The sequence below is a fragment of the Pocillopora damicornis genome, chromosome 1 (assembly GCF_964200805.1).
Source record: "Pocillopora damicornis chromosome 1, jaPocDami1.2, whole genome shotgun sequence".
Classification (NCBI taxonomy): domain Eukaryota; kingdom Metazoa; phylum Cnidaria; class Anthozoa; order Scleractinia; family Pocilloporidae; genus Pocillopora; species Pocillopora damicornis.
The window spans coordinates 18,684,970-18,697,066 of record NC_142670.1 but is presented as its reverse complement, the minus strand read 5'-3'; the positions used below and the strand labels follow the sequence as shown (position 1 = coordinate 18,697,066).

At 37.3% G+C, this 12,097-nt stretch overlaps 1 pseudogene; it reads right to left on the bottom strand.

The window, feature by feature from the left end:
• Window positions 1-4,629: 4,629 nt before the first annotated feature.
• Window positions 4,630-12,097, bottom strand: part of LOC113664212 (uncharacterized) — a 187,467-nt pseudogene continuing 179,999 nt past the window's right edge.

The following is a 12,097-nucleotide window of genomic DNA, read 5'->3' as shown; positions in this document are numbered from 1 at the left end:
CGTGTCTAAGGAAATACTTTTCCTCCTGAATAACGGCTTTTTAACATATTAAACTGTTAGGAAATAGCATATCTGAAGAGCTTTACATATTTATAACAGGTTAAAAGGATTCCTATTTAGAAAAAAAATAGTTTCGCATTAGGTTCCATTTTCCTTATTTTTTCGTATGGTGTTGTGATTAAAAGTACCTAGTTCATCTGAATCGTGCGGATGTAATTATAGTCGTTGTAAAGGGGAATGGAAAAAACGCTTTTCAACGTTAGCATAGTGTAACTCGATGCTCTAAAATCATTGCCGTTAGAAGTAGCAAGAGTTGGAAACTGTCATAGGAAAAGGAAGAAATGGGGAGCTTTCCATGATGATTCATTACATAAGACAAATCTCAATTCAGCGATAAAATACTATTTCCAATTTACTATTTTGGTGAGCTATTAGCAAAATGAAAACTCTTTTTATTAAATATTTATTATGGCAGATCATGTCCATAGTCTATTTTTGGCATTTCTTCGCTGACTTTCCTGACTAACTCTGCTTGCAGTTGTTTGTTTACGTCCTATCCTATTTTCGTTACAATCCCTCACTCGGTTCCATTCATGATCTGCCTGAAGAGTTGAAAATGAAGGAGGACATGGAGATACCAGTTCTTAATTAATGCAATGGGTCTTTTGTTTATTTTTCTCCCTTTACTCCTCTATTTTTTCTTGGCAGTACGAAGCTTCACAGCCACCTGCAACCTTTTTGGTTATTCTGATTATTGAATTTGGAAAGTTCTGTTTAAAGGCCATCAGACATGTCATTATTTAAAATTAAATAAAGGCAACAACGGAAAAGGGTGACTCTGAAGTCTGACCTTTCTTAACCGGAACAGTCTGCGAGCGTAAATTATTAAGGTTTCGGAATCTCACTTTACGCTTACCTAAAAGTCTTAAAGAAAAGAAACGATATTTTTTGCTGAAGAAACCACGTTCTTCTTCTGTCGTTGATTTTGTGAATGTCAGTAGCCTTGTCTCAGAAGAAGTCACGTACATGTGCACGAATATAACGAGTGCTCATGGAGAAATGCTCTCAAAATAACCTTTGTCACGCAATCAAAGAGAAGTTGCCAACATAGCAGGGTTCTTTCAGTCTGTCAGATTGACTGACCACTGGCAGCAGTGTATTCTTTTATCTCATTTTATTAATATATTTGTTCATGTATTTTGATAATTGTAAATATGATCAATCTTTTAATAAACCATGCAAGCTGAAAAACAGTTCTTATGTATAATGCAAACAGTCGGCGTGGTTTTACTAAAAAAAAAAAAAAAAAAAAGACGGAAGAAACCGCTAAGAAGACTAGTAAATACACAATGGGCCGAGAAGCCGCGTTTGATGGCCCTTTTATTAAAATTCACCTAACAATGCTGTTTGACCGTCAGTACATGATGGTCTTAATGGGGTTAACCGTTAGCCCTAAAATATGTTCCAGGATTGTCTCCATAATCGTATGAATGTGTTCCTCCACGAGCGCCCCAGGCTTTGACGAGAAAGCGGGTGACTCTTCGAACAGTGAACGTCTCCATTTTACCATAGCGTCCACTTTTCGAACAACAACTGTGACATATGAGCAACAAATTTCCATTAAAAAGGTAAAATGATATCAACGTGACAATTACGTCTTCGTGTTTTTTCACGAACCGTTTTGCAATCAGGCTTGTTCTTGCCTTTTTGTTTCCGGTTCTTGTTTACTTATGTTCATCTTGAATTTTTTCTTTTGCCCAACTTTTTCTTGTGTCTAATTCAGGTTTTGTTTTTCGCTTGCTTTTGGTTTACAGCGTGGTTTTTGGTCTTGTCTCTCACTTTAGCGTTTAAAGTACATTTTACAGTAACATAAGTGTAGGAAAGCTTTTCTGTATTCAAGTATATTAAGCTTTGCCATTGTTAACATGAAGTTACACTCCGTTTTTCATGTCAGTGTAAGCGAGTATATTCTATCCAGATCTGACAGAATAAAGCCAATAAGTGCCGCTTACCGCCTGTCCACCTTCACTTGCCTGAATTTCTCTAAAACCTCAGCTGGAAGCTCCAGGATTATACCGCAAGGCACTGAAAATCAACGGACTGCTTGTTCACGTACTTTCTTAAAAAAAAAACTCTTTGGACTATTTGTTTCTGCCAGCCTTTTCTAATGTAGGGGGGCTTGACGTTTGGAGAAATTGATCTTATAAACTGCGTCCTTTATGTATGCTATAGCTATTAACCATTTTCTTCCGCTTCTCTGGTTAGCTGTGTGCCAGTGTTTTGTCCGTTAAGGTGGTGGTGGAATGCGTCGATTCGTCGTGTCGTAGGTGATCAACATAGCGTAGTCAAATCGGTCTCGTTTGTTGGCAAGTCAAAAGGGCGCGTTCCTCGATGTTCTGCATCACAATTTCTGACACAGCAAGGGAAGCTGAAAACCTCATAGTTGTATCGAGTAACTTTTTGTAGTGTTTACCGTTGTACGGAAAGTAATAAGTTGACGTCAGGCAAAGATTCAGTAAATCAGTGATATGTTCTGTCCGTAGAGGTAATGGGTCGGCAGATGTCTGCCTGCAATGGAGGCCTATAACCTACACTGCACTGCAGGTTAACAACCAGTGTAAAGTATACGCGTGCACTTTTTCAAGCTGTTGACTACTGATGTTTCAATTGGTTTCAAATATCAGCCGCTTACGGTTCGTGCAATGAAAATACCTATAAAAGCGTCACTGGTATCTGTTCACGTTGGCCAATTTATATTGTCAACTAAAACCAAAATTATCTTGTCATGTTACCTCGCCGACGCGGCACCACAGTTTCTATAGAAACCTACCCATCTATATAGATCAAAGCAAAGTTATCTAAGGTCATCCAGAGCTAAAAACATACCCAAAGAGCAAGATCATTTGAACAGCTGATCGTGTCTACATTTCCATCAGATGCTCACTGGCTGACCAATCCAAGATAATCGGAAGCGGTTAGCAAATGACGTTCGAAGTGCATATGCATTTTAATTGCAATTATTTGTTTGGTAATATTTTTCTGTCACAAAAGCTGAGCGTTTTTGAAGAGCTGCGTCATCATTCCTTAGTCTAGAATGTATGAAAAAGTTACCTTTAAAGCACGAGAAACCTCAAAACAAATGTTAATTTGGTGAGATAAAATAATTAAAATGGGTAAAATTTTGCCCTAAATAGGATGAGGTCGGCAAAGAATAAAGAAGATTGAGTCGAATTGCAAAGGGAAGTTTCAATTATGAAAAATTATTGACAAAATTATTCACAACGGTCTTACCTAATGTGCATGGAGGCGAAAAATAAATACTCGCAAATTCTTTATTGCCCAACTTCTTTATTGATTGTGATGTTAAGTACTCGTGAAATTAATTTTTTCCCCTTTACGGCCAGTGGAGCAAAGATACATGCAAAACTGGCCGTGTTTTACTCTGTTTTGGGCTATCTCCTTAAGCTGTCCTTCTGGTATAGCCTGCGCATGCCACGCTATCCTCGTCAACAAGGATTTTCAGCCGTTAGGTCGCACTGTGCAGTGCAATAAGTAAACACTTTAACCTTTTATGACGCAAGTATAGGTTTTTCACCAGGCCAAGAGAAGAGGAGATCTCTATAAAACCGAAATACTCGTAAATGAGGGTCTCAATGGGCTGGCGGCTTTTACGGCTAACGATTATGATGTTGGCCAATTTACGGCTTACGGTTTATATCTTTCCCCTGAAGTCATCAGAAATATCAAAACAATTAACCTTCTTTACGGCTAACGATTAAAATTTGTCAATTTTCTCTAGCTGCTAATTTTGGCCGTTTTACGGGCAACGGTTGTGTTGGCTCTTACATATCAAGTTCGTAGCCTCTTTCTTATAGAAGAGGCAAACAAATATGTGATTATTTGTGCAAGCAGAGTAACCTCTATTGGATTTTTGCGGAAGAATACTCAGATTCTTGAAATCGACGATGACAACAGTCAAAAGCGATAGATATAGAAAGAATTGTCGCCCTGCGAGAGCAGTTTCAATTCTTGTCAACTAGGTGATTTTTTGCGCATGCGTTTGGCTGTCAACTGGTCACATATGCTTTTTTCATTAGGAAATGAGATTTACTTGTCATTATGTATGTATTTGTCAACTTAATTTATAGAGGGTGACGACAGCCAGTTAAAAACTGAAAAACTTGCGGCCATCAAGCTAACAATTACACAAGGTTAACGTCTGAAAAATTATCCTAAGGATCTAGATGCCTATAACTGAAAAAATATAACGATCAAAATCAAAGCACGCCCAATTATGACTATTTAGACTTTCACACTTCTTTAAAACTAGATGCATTACAATCAATGAGGCCCTTTATAAAACTACTTACACTTTCACTTTGCTGAATAGAAAAGATCATTTTATGTTTGAGTTCATGCATTCGAAGAAAAGAAAACAAAGCAAAACAAAAACAAACTGAAAATAACACGTATTTATCTCACTACAATGAAAAGCAACTCGGATCTAGGACAATTGTGTTCAGAGGGTAGTTCTGATTACGTTTTATGCACGAATTTTGGAAAAATTCACGCTTCACGTATAATTTAAACAGCATTTCACGCGTCACGATTTTAAAAGGAGTGCATGCTTTAACGAATCCACAAATTCAATGAGTAACTTTTAGTTATCGAGTCCCATGCGTTGCTACTGAAGTCAGATTCTCTCCTGTTATCTTCTTTGATTTTAAAAGAAGCAAGTTTTGCCACCGTTGTCCCAATTCCGTGATCGGCACCTGAACAATCAGCACCGCTTCCTCCAATCATGATCACAGAACCGCTCCGTTTTCAGCCACACCAGAAGCCGACCTCATCAGCACCTTGCAAGTCACTGCCGCATGAAGTCTGTCCGAAACCTTCGGTTGTTTGGTATTGCCCTCCATATAGAACATTGCATTTTCCCAGGCACAAACCATTGGACCAAGCTGAACCGTTTCTGAAGTCATCATTGCTGGTCATTTTGGAGCGGAACGTCTTCCCGCCTAGACAGTTCCCTGTTGTTCCCAATAGAGGAGTGTGTCCAGAGTCATCACTGCGCGTGATCTTAATCTCACTGCCACCGACCAGCCAGAACGCTGGCGAGATTATGTCTGCGTTGTATGACGGGTCAGTGGTTTCTCCTGCGGGCTGAATACTGTCATACCACCAGTCTCCAGAGTCATCCATCCAGTTTTTAGCGTCACTGTTTGAAAACCGAGCGATGAGAGTCCAGGCCTGACCCACTGATACCGTGTCACAATACACCTGGAAACGAATTAAGAATTCCATGCAAAGTTGTATTGCAGTTGTCTATAAGGAAGGAATTTTTTTAATTCCAAACATTCTTACTTTTTGCGATACAAACCTATTTTTCTTAAATTGTCCATACGTAAAGAATAATAATATAGTTACCAGAAAGTTCTTGGATTTAATTTATTTCTCCTGGGGTTCCAGCCAATATCTACCGCTGATCGCCATCCCTTGTTCGCTGGCTTTGATCTCTCCACAAGACTGGGCAGGCATCTCGGGAACGGAGCCTTATGAGACTTTGGAAAAGGAGCAATATGATGACAAGTACCTTCTTGATCGTATCGTAATGTTCAATTACCAACCGAGCATCATTTCAACAAGGGATATTCCAATATGGCCATATTAAATCGCAAAATACAGTTAGGAATTAAACAATTCCTCGAAAACTGTAATGTTACCTTTGATATGCTAAGTTTCATTGAATGTTTAAAACATGCATACTGTGAAGGTAACATCGTGGGAAATGCCGTGAGCCAATCGCATTAAGTTCTCGTCCCTATAAGGCTTAAAACTCCCCGGTTGATTAGAGGACACTCATTCCCCCCCCCCCCCCCCACCTCCCCCTTCCCTTCCCATTCAATCATTGCGAGGCTTTGATTTGGTCTCATGAACTACACATGCGATGTGTGGATTTTATAGGGAATATATCCGGACCTCAGCTCGGTCCCAAGACAATGCTGATGGAATCAGTCGCATTTCAATACAGTTAAATTTTAATAGAATACTAAACCCTTGGCATCTTTGAATAAGCTTTAAACAAGCACTTTCTTTCTCTCTGTCTGTCTTTCTGTGTGTTTGTCTGTTTAACTCGCACCTCTCAAAAGTAGCTGAACATGTGTTACCGTCATATGAAAGGTTTAAAAATGTATGAAATTCCTGAAAATTTTGACTTTACGATACCAACTAGTTGCGATTGTTCAAAAACTGAAAGGAAACTGATGTTTACAGCTGTGACAAGTATTCATTTTCACTAAACCTTTATGCAATGATGAGTTTAAAGACTATTTTGTTTTTTTGCTCCCGTACCTCTGTTCTTCCATCGTCCCACGTAGAATCTAGTTTCATCTCGGACAAAATCTCCAGGTCTTGCTTCTTTGGTTCTGTTATTCAGCTCGCAAAGTTTACCAATTATGACGTAGTTGTAGCTCTGACATGTGAATTCGCTGTAGCAAAACATCATACATTCGTGCGGATCTTGTACCCTTTTTGATTTAGAGATGTGACCTTTGAGAGCTTTTCCTGAGGCACGGGTTCAAAATCCTGTCGAAGCTTGCACCCTTTTAGGCGACTTCGCTATAATTGCTAAAATCGATTGTCCACCTGTTAGGATCAAATCTTTGGTCGAATTTCTTCCGCGGGTCAAATGAAATTTATTTCTTCAAAGAAAAATTGTGATAAGACTACCGAACATCTTATACTTGCCATATTCAATTGCCAGAAGGGTTTGGGAAACACGAGGGAAACACTCTTTTTTTTTATTTATTTGTTTTTTCCGGCACTATCTTTTCTCCGTCACCTCCTCTTTGCTACCACTATGAGCAAATTGCGGTTAAGCTGAAAATGTGTACTTTTGGCACTTTTATTCAAGAGCACGTCAAGTTTAACAACTGGTCTAGACAATTTATAATTAGTGATGTAATTATAACTCTAAAATAGTGTTTGGAGGCGTAATATTGAAGTGAGTGGTGCTTGAATGCCCCTGAAAAGGTCCTACTCGGTGAGCTCCTACTCTAACTATCTCGACTTGACTGAATATACAATCAATACAGAATTTTTTAAGCAGTTTGATTTTTTTGGTCGATTCGTCTCACTTACTTTGTCTTTTTTAAAATTAATTTATATGGGTTACATTTGTTGCCAATTTATGGTTGGAATATCTTATTTCCACTTGTTTTAATTGGCTGAGTCACCAAAAAAGGAAGAAACTGACTTAAGTCACCTCAGATTGACTATCTGCTTGACTATCGGACGGCTGCGCAGCGGGATTCCGAGTTGTTTATCACGAATATGATTATAGACCTAATTGGACGACATGAGTCTTATCACTAATTTATCACAAAAAATTACAATTTCCGAGAAAAGAAGCATAGTCAAGTTACGAGAGAAGAAAGGGAAAATTTGCATTTAATAGACTGATACTAACCTCACTACTGTGCTCTAAACTATTGCCACTGTTCATGGGAAAAATTATCCATTTTGAAGTAAGTCTGTACACTGTTGTTATAGTGATTGAAACCAAGGTTTTGATTGATTGATTGGTTTAAACTCCAACTTTGAATGTGATCCGCTCATTAATTTGTCAGATAACAAACTCTCTGATAACAACTTGGCAATCGAATTAGTGGAAAATAGGAGTTTTTTTAACCAATCATAAGTGAAGAAATGATATATATATATTTTTTATTATGCTCTGAATTGTTCTCTGAGAACTAATATTTAAAAAGGAGAAAAAATATAATCAAATAAAGCAAAGAAGAAAACTAATACTTAAGATGCAGCTCTGTTTGTTGTTGAGCCAGCTGAGGTATACTAACGACTTATTCGTTTATCGTTCAGTTTATTCCCGTGTGTGTGTTGCAAAATCCATTATAATTGTCGAGGTAGTATGCTTTCTTTTCATTGAAAATAGATATGCATACTCTTGGACGGCGAATCCCTCACTTAGCAAAGCATAATCAGATTAGTTTCTGTTTTAGAGAATTTTTGACATAAGGTACATTCTGCAAACATATTAGCGTTCAGATGCTACAGCTTCTCTCTTTATCATACATTTTTATCTCTTTCAAAGAAGTTGTGTATAACCCACTAATCATTAAATTTCTTCTGAATGAGTTAAAGCGAGAGAGATTCGAAATATATTTGCCCGATACAATAAATACGAAATGTAACGGTATTGAAATTTAGGTGGGTTTCTTGTTAAGAAAATAAAATTTTCATTTCGAGAAAGTAAGGTACATTGTTAATTTTTAATAACACAACTCGCCATTACTTCCTCTGACTGGTAAGTAAGATCAGTAATGTACATTACATTTTCCATAAGAGAAATAAAGTGCTTAAACCTTGACTTCCCTTATGGTTCTTAAAGTCAGTACCATGAATTTGGAAAACTCGAAAGGCCCTCCGAAATAGAAATATTATTAAGAACTATTCCATGTTTAAACAGCGTAACAACAGGTATCACCAGTCAAATTTGCTGCGAAAAATGCACCTAAAGCTTTATTATTTTCAAAATAGACTTTCAAAATAACCAACCTGCAAAATTACATATCTTGTTCATACCTTGTTTTCTATCCAAGCGATGTGATAGCGCCCTTACCAGTGGTAACTGTTTAAAACTTTGTTCTGGGGATCAAGTAACGGGTAGGTAACTTTTTTCATTACATTTTACCTCTTCATTTACCGAGAGATATTACAAAGGAAGATACATCGCGCACTTTAATTGTTTAGTTTCACTTTCCCGTCTATTTGTAAAGAAGTGTTTGATTAGTTTCCGCTTTACATTTTGGAATAATCCTATTCTTTCTTAAAATTTCTTCGGTGTCAAGGTTTGCAATAATCAGATAACGACTAAGAACAAGAAATAAGTACATTTTCTGAGTGATTGATCAATCAGCTGATCTTGTACAGATCGATAACGGCTAGATTTCTTTGAACGATATGATCTCATGACCTGTTGATAATAAACTATGAGAAAATAAAACTGCGAGGGTATATTTGAATATTTGATGGACAGAACCTCGATTTCTTTAGTAAATAAGATACAGTTTTCAGGTCAGGTTCAATTATCCAGAATATCTTATAACGTGCAGTACATCAGTGACTATTTCAAGGCGTTCATTATAACATTTATAGCTCAGTATTGTTCACCCAAATAATGGTGCTGTTAATATTTTAAAAAGTAGAGTTCTCATTACTCTCGTTATCTCTTTCCGAGAATCCTAAAGGCGATCGAGAAATGGGATCGTCTGTTTTATTTTTCCTCCGTAGAAGTAGGATTTAAATCAACGAGATTTGAAATCAGAGGGTAAATGAAGCTAGAAACTGGACTGGAACCACCAAAAACCCACCAAACCCACCAACTGCTCCTGGTGCAGGGCCCCAGGAGGAAAGCTTACTTAGAGATATAACGAACCCAACTGGAACGATGGAAGAAAATAAAAAGAATTTCATTTGTACGAGAAGTTTGTCAAACTCAGTTCAGAACACCATAAGGACCACGTTCGATACGACAGTGTGGTTTAGTAAGAGGACGGATTTTCGTTTCAGAACGGGAGAGCGCACGGATAGCCTGGACACAACTCTATTTAGACTTCCGCTGTTGGCGTTGCCGTTCTCCCCAACAAGTTCTGGAAGTCATTTCCCTGCTTTTCCCATCGCGATAAAAACGCCTAGGAATTATGTAAATTGTGCTCTTGTGTACGAGATAATACTGTTTGGAATAATTTCAAAACTAATTTTCAGGATAACGAGGGCCCCTTCCTTATTTTTATTCGGTGTATTTGTGAGAATTTACCGCTTCCTTTTTTGTTGGAAATGCGTTGGTTAGCAAGCGATCCAAGATTTCAGTTCGCTTTTAATTTAGGACTAAATGCAGTGGCTTTTCTTTCATACATTCCTCTAACCTTAGATGAGAATTATAAGAGTGGAATGCTGTTGAATTTGATCGTGAATTAAACTTCCTGCATGTTGAAGTTAAGCCAGTCAGTCAGAGTTATATATATTACGATGCTTACCTACTCTATTACTTGGTTTTTTTATCTCATTATCGTTTTCACCGTGAGGAATGAATGTTCTGCGGATTGAAATCAGATGCCTACAATTCCAGAATTAGCTCAGGTTTGCACTTTTTATGTCTTAAATTTTAGATCAGTGCCGATGAAAACTAAGACAAGAAAGTCATGCTCACACTGTGTAAGGAAAATGACAACCAATTTTATTGGTTTTATTTGTTGTTGCTTGTTGCATAACTCTTAAAGATCATGTTGTCGTCCTTGTGATGGCGATCTTTAAAGAGCCCAAGTTTCCATTTTCAAGAACAAACATAATGCTGACGTGTCGTTGCAACGCTGCTAATTCATTTATAAAACATAACGGCGAGAAGTTATCGACGTAGTTTCTCATCGCTGTTTTTGCTGAGCGCGCCGTTGTTGACTGACGTTACCGTCCTCTTCCTAAATCACCTTAGTATTCCTGAGTGCTCTCTCTCCCTCCTTCCTCGATGGTGACATTGTGTCGCATTTGCAGTATCTCACTGGCCAATTTGAAGACATAAGTTCATGCCTCGTTTCTGGAGAGAACAAACATAATGCTGACGTGTCGTTGCAACGACTGCTAATTCATTTATAAAACATAACGAAGTTATCGACCTAGTTTCTTATCGCTGTTTTTGCTGAGCGCGCAGTTGTTGACTGACGTTACCGTCCTCTTCCTAAATCACCTTAATATTTTCTCTCTCTCTCCCCCCTCGACGCTGACATTGTGTCGCATTTGCAGTATCTGACTGGCCAATTTGAAGACATAAGTTCATGCCTCGTTTCTGGAGAGAAGGAAGGGCAATTATGACCAGTCACTAATCAACAATGCTGCCGATGAAGCCCAAGCCAGACTTTACAACTCTTCTTAGGTTTATAGACATCAGAATCAAGCATAAGGTCTAAAAGGTGTTTTATTGAAGGCTCTGACTTACAGTAAACATGGTGCGCTTATTGACAACTTTTCCACTTGTTACAATTTTCTTTGCTCTGTACCATGTACCTCTAGGAGGCACGTTCGTGTTCAAATTATCCTTACTGTAAAAGCTATGTTTGATGAGCACGTTTGAGCCAAATCACGAAGTTATTTGAATATCACGTTCTACAATGAATTAGAATTCTCAAAATGAGTTAAACAATCTAGAAATTAACTACAAATTAGACTTCAACTCACTACCAAATATCTAATTTAGTGATATTCTTAGACCTTTTCATTACTTTTTTTTATTTTGAGTGAATTATCAGTAATGTAAGCATGATCTATATGGACACCACTTTAAGTCCTAATGATTATAACGCTCGCAAAGGAGTTATAAAAATTCTATCAAATGGACTACCTAGCTTATTGATAAACTTCAAAACCTCTAATAAGCAATGTCTTGTATTTTGTTTTGTTTTTTGAAGCGTAGTCTGGGTGCAAAATTCTCACAAGCGAGTTGTGAAAATAAACTCTTATAGTTTTCATTGAACCACTAAACTCCCTGGCATACCTAAACGTTTTTATAAGTTATTTGATAAATCTGTACTCGCGATAAACGTCCTAAAATCACGAAAAAAAAACGTCACTTTACATCTAGGTTGTATTGTAATGCTCGAAAAGGAGTTATAAAAATTCTAAAAATCAACTATTTAGATTACTACTTGGGTAACTTAATAAACTGCCAAAGAACTGATTAATGACTTCTCATCCAATAAAATGTTAACTATTCTTTTGTTACATTTTTAATTATTCTTCTTTAAGAGATAGTGATGAAATAGAAAAAACAAAACAAAAAAAAGATATCGATGCTTAGCTGTGGAACTGGGGTATTTATATAGTTGTTATGATCATGCAGAGTCTCTCAGAACTAAAGCCCAGGCCGTAACATTTTCTGAGTTCTTTCATATAATCTGAAGCCCCAAATAACCGTTACTGTAACTCTTACTAAATAAAATTCTCGTAAACGAGTAAAAACGTTTTATGAAATTAACTATTTAGATCATCAGGATATTATTAAATATTAACGATGTGAGATGTTAAG